This window comes from Prionailurus viverrinus, chromosome C2 (assembly GCF_022837055.1).
Source record: "Prionailurus viverrinus isolate Anna chromosome C2, UM_Priviv_1.0, whole genome shotgun sequence".
Lineage (NCBI taxonomy): Eukaryota > Metazoa > Chordata > Mammalia > Carnivora > Felidae > Prionailurus > Prionailurus viverrinus.
The window spans coordinates 41,916,953-41,922,952 of record NC_062569.1 but is presented as its reverse complement, the minus strand read 5'-3'; positions in this window follow the sequence as shown (position 1 = coordinate 41,922,952).

The following is a 6,000-nucleotide window of genomic DNA, read 5'->3' as shown; positions in this document are numbered from 1 at the left end:
AACAAAGTGGCTATAAAGAAAACATACTTCAACATAATAAGGTCTATATATGACAAACCCCAGATATCATACACGATGAATGGTGAAAAGCTGAAAACTTTTTCTCCAAGATCAGGAACAAGACAAGGATGCCCACTCTCACCACTTATTTTCAGCACAGTACTGGAAGTAATAGCCAGAGCGATAGGGCTGAACAAACAACAAAACAAAACAAAAATAAAAGACCTCCAAATCAGAAAGAAAGATGTAAAACTCTCCCTATTTACAGATAACATCTACAGAAAACCTTACTCTACCAAAATCCTGATAGAACTAGACAATAAGGGGCGCCTGGGTGGCCTAGTCAGTTGGGTGTCTGACTTCGACTGAGGTCATGATCTCATGGTCCGTGAGTTCGAGTCCCGCTTCGGGCTCTGCGCTGACAGCTCAGAACCTGGAGCCTGCTTCTGATTCTGTGTCTCCCTCTCTCTCTACCCCTCCCCTGCTCACGCTGTCTCCCTCTGTCTCTCAAAAATAAATAAATGTAAAAAAAATTTTTTTAAAGAACTAGACAATATATTCAATAAAGTCTTAGGATGAAAAACATTAATAAAAATCAGTTGCATTTATATGCAATAATAATGAACTCACAGAAGAAAATAATTTTAAAAACCTCATTTGTAACAGGACCAAAAATAGTAAAATACCTAGGAATAAAGTTAACCAAGGAGGTAAAAAGCCTGTGCACTGAAACTCTAAGACATTCAATTGGAAGCAATTGAAGATGACACAAATAAATGGAAAGATATTTTATTTTCATGGGTTGGAATAATGAATATTGTTCAAGTATCCATACTACACAAAACAATCTTCAGATTCAATATAATCCCAATCAAAATTCCAATGGCATTTTTCACATAAACAGAACCTTCAAATTAGTGTGGAACCACAAAAGTCCCAGAATAGCCAAAGCAATTTTGAGAAAGAAGAAGGCAGCATGCTTCCTGATGTCAAACTATATTATGAGGCTATAGTAATTAAAACAGTATAGTATTAATATAAAAACAGAAAAATAGGTGAATAGAATAGAGCCCAGAAATGACTCATATATATGTGACGAATTAATTTAAAGCAAAAGAGCCAAGAATATACAATGGGGAACGAAGGGTCTCTCCAATAAGTGGTACTAGGAAAACTAGACAGCCACATGCAAAGGAGAAACTGGGTCACTATCTTACACCAGACACAAAATCAACTCAAAATGGATTAAAGACTTGAACATGACTTGAAACCATAAAATTCCTAGAAGAAATCTAGTGGTGAGCTCCTTGACATTGATTTTTGGATTTGACAACAAAAGTAAAATAAATAAATGAGTACATCAAACTTAAAATCTTCTGCAAAGCAAGGGAAATCGTCAACAAAATGGAAAGGCAATCTACAGAATAGAAGAAAATATTTGCTCCTATATGGCAAAAATATTTGCTCCTCGATGGCAAAAACAATCCATTTAAGAAGTAGGCAGAGAATCTGAATAGACAATATTCTAAAGAAGACATACAGATGGCCAACATATTCATGAAAAAGTGCTTGACGTCACTAATCATCAGGGAAATGCAAATCATCTCACATCTGTTCAAATGGTTATTATCAAAAAGACAAGTAATAAATGTTGGCAAGGATGTGGAGAAAGGGAAACTCTTGTGCATTGTCAAAGGGAAAATGTGAAGCCACCGTAAAATGTTGCAGCCACTGTGAAAACAAATACGGAGGTTCCTCAAAAATTTTAAAATACAACTATCCTATGATCCAGCAATTCCACTTTGGAGTATTTATCTGAAGGAAATAAAAACATTACTTGAAAAGACATTTTCACCCCCCATGTCCCTTTCATCATTATTTATATAGTCAAGGTGTCCATTGATGGATGAATGGATGAAGAAACTGTATACAGGAATATTATTCAGTCATAAATAAAAGGGAAATCTTGACATTTGCAACAACATGGATGGACCTTGAGGACATTATGCAAAGTGAAATAAGTCAGACAGAAAAGGACAAGTACTATATGATTTCATTTATATGTAAAATCCAAAAAGAAAGAAAGAAAGAAAGAAAGAGACAAACCCATAAATACAGGGAATCTATTTGTGGTTTCCAGAAGTGGAGGGTGTAGGTGGGTGAAATGAGTTATAATGGTCAAAAGGTAGAAACTCACAGTTATAAATAAATACATCATGAAGATGTAATATATAGAATCGTAACTACAGTCAATAATAATCGCATATTTGGAAGTTGCTAAGAGAGTAGATTATCACAAGAAAATCTGTAACTATATGTGATGAAAGATGTTAACTAGACATATTTTCCTGATTATTTCACAATATATACATTTATCAAATCATTATGTTGTATACCTGAAATGAATAGGCTGTATTTCAGTTTTATCTCAATGAAAAAAGTAAAATAAATCTCTTTCTCACTCACTCTTTGAAGCAACTCCAGAGAACCTATAGGTTCCTAGTCTTCATGTAGAATTGAGAAATGACTAAGCTAGGATGCTGCATATTGAGATTTTAGTTTGAAATGTCTGCTCCCCATTAACCAGGGGACTGTTGTAGGCAGAATTCTAAAATGTCTCTCGAGCTTACTGCTCCACTGTGTACAGTTTGGATAATCCCCAAAACTATGAATATGATGTGATATCACTCCTGCGATTAGGTTATGTTGCACTACACAATTGACTTTAAGAAGGAAAAAACATCCTCAGTGGGCATGACCCCTTAATTTCAGCCTTGTTTGACACCCTAAGCAGAGAACCCAGCCACATGGTGCTCAGACCTCTGACCTGTGGAATTATGAGCTAATAAACAGGTGTTTGATATAAGCTAGTAAGTCTGTAGTAGTTTATTATTTGGCAATAGAAAACCACAATAGGGGCATTTGGGTGGCTCAGTCGGTTAAGCATCCGACTTTGGCTTAGGTCATGATCTCATGGTTTGTGGGTTCAAGCCCCGCATTGGGCTCTGTGCTGACAGCTCATCTTGCTTTGGATTCTGTGTCTCCTTCTCCCTCTGCCCCTCCCCAACTTGTGTTCTGTCTTCTCTGTCTCTCCAAAATAAATAAATGTAAAAAAAAAAATTTGTTTTAACTACTACAAAGACCTTTGATAAATTACATAATCATTCTGTTTTCTCACTAGTAGAATAAAAGTAATACTACTATTATGCATTTGTCTTGAGGATTAAATACAATAATTACAATAAAGCACTTACTTGAGTTTTAATGAGTGTCAGTTGCTACCTCATTGTGTTGTTTTGAGAATTCAGTGAAGTAATAGCCAGAAACTCCTCGGCATAATACCTGGTACTTAGCAACCTCATAACAATATTATCAATTTATCATTGTTAGAGATACAACAAAATCAAAAACAAAAAACTTGGCATGGACTGTATTTAGACCTCTTAGTGTTCTCTATATTTTTCCCTTTGAAACGTTTTACTTTCGACTGAAAGTTAATAGCCAGTATATCATGACCTTAAAGTGAGCCTGGTTGATTTGTTAGCCACCAAAAATGGATTACTAACACCCAACACTTGGGTTTTTCCTTTCCAAGAAAAGTTTAGTTCTGAGACAAGATTGTACATTATGCATTTTGAGTGGGGCACCTCCATCTGTACTCAGAGTATTTATTCTACATAAAAATAACTAGAACCATATACTGAAATAAAAAAAAAACCCACCTCAGATTCCAGTTTTATTACAGAGAAAGGGAGGGTAGTACTATTTTATTTTAAACCCAAGTAATGTAACTGAAGAACGTTCCACATCAACAGTATGCTTGATATCCATTATCAAATCTCTTATGAAAAGACACACAGTGAAGTATAAATCAGAGAACCATTCTTACCTATTCATTTGTATTTAATTCAGGGAAATCGGGGCTTGGGTTGTTATTCCTAAGAATCCAAATGTAACCGCATACTTGAAGGGCAAACACAGCTAAATAAATTTGGGTTTCTGGAGTTAAAAAAAAACTATTACATTAAGACTCGTGATTGAGTTCACACTATCTCTCTAAGGCAAGCACACATTTCAATGTCATTGTCTGCCACCTAACAATAACAGAAAACATCTGTATAATGGCCTATAACATTACACGGTGCATTACAATTAGAAATGTGCTGAAGTGGTGCTTTGGGGGTTTATTTATGGTCCATGAAACAAAAGATTCTATGAGCATCTCATGAAAACTTAATAGTTCAAGGAAATAAAATAAATATTTGAGTGCAACAATTACATTTTCAATGATATTATCACTAGAGAAACTTAGAACAGCCAAAAAGTAGAAATACTAGTGTTAAAAGAAACCCAGTACTAGTTGGCTGGAAATCTTTCTTATTTCAGGGGCAAGAATGACAGAGAATTATGAAAAACACATCATGCTTTCTAGGCTAATATAATTTCTATCAGTGAGTAAAATTTCTCTTAATTGCTCATAAAATCAAGTCTTTAGAAGTTATGGTAAGAGCAAACATATTTTAAAACCCCAACATTTTTTAAAAGAAGAACAGAAGATTTTTTTTCTATGTTGCTTTAAAAACGGGTGAGTATGAGTACCAGCATTCAATGAACTGTTTCTTTTTTTAATGTTTTTTTTCAACGTTTATTTATTTTTGGGACAGAGAGAGACAGAGCATGAACGGGGGGAGGGGCAGAGAGAGAGGGAGACACAGAATCAGAAACAGGCTCCAGGCTCTGAGCCATCAGCCCAGAGCCTGACGCGGGGCTCAAACTCACGGACCGCGAGATCATGACCTGGCTGAAGTCGGACGCTTAACCGACTGCGCCACCCAGGCGCCCCTCAATGAACTGTTTCTAATAGAAGTCAAAGTTACCCCACAGAAAAATCTTCATGTGGGAGAGCAAATAAGTTCATGAACAACATGTACTTCATTTCCAGATTATAGGCAATTGTGTACATATTTAACTTTATTTATTTTGCATGCAGGATCTCATACTCATGAAAGATAATTTAATCATCTGTACCTATTGTGAGAAAATTTACGGTGTCTAATCATATGCTTAGATTTCTCAAAGTTTCGCCTGCTGAGGGGAAAAAACTATGTCATAGGAGAAGAAAAGCTTTCATTGGACTTTTACAAAATTAAAAAACGAAAGAACAGCAAAGGTCAATGACTTTAAATGATACGGTACTCATTTTTATTATAGAAAAATTTGAAAAGACTTGATTGTACTTGAGAACTTTGCCATGGACTTCTATATTATTGTATTCATAGAAATCCATTCTATTGAACGTCCTAAAGATCATATTTGTAAAATTGTGCTGTATTTCTTTTACTTCACCGAAAAATCAAGATTAAATGGAATATTCTTTTTGATATTAAAAGAAACTATTCCTTATTAATGTATGATTAATTTTAATATAAATTAATGTATTCTTAAAATATATATTTATAAACAATGATTGTGTTGAAATTCAAATTAAACAGCTTTGTATTCATGATAGTTGTTGAAAACATATTTACACAGGAGACTTATATGCTATTTTATAGACTGCTGGTTGGTTTTCAGAATGGGTTTAAATTTCCTCCAAACTAATCTAAAAGACACAGGAATTTTGATATTTCCTTGATTAAACATGCATCATTTGTAATGATTTTCCACATGATTATCCCAAATAGCCATGGAAGAACATAAAGCTGTCATTCAACAGACAATAGAAAGGGGTCAATGCCATAGTACTATCTGCTAGCAAGGAGGACTACAGTGTCCATTTGCCTGCTGTTACAGGATGTGTAGACATCGTGTTATTAGAGTCTTAATTTCAAAAGAATAGCGAGGCTACAAAAAAGTATCTGGATTTGGACAGAACAGCTCAAGAAAAAGGGATATTTTTGTTAAGATATTTTAAAGGAATACTGCTGGACAAATAGATTTGATGACTGGGATTCTTAAATTTCTTATTCTTTTGGATTTGATTCCAAATTAGAAGATAGT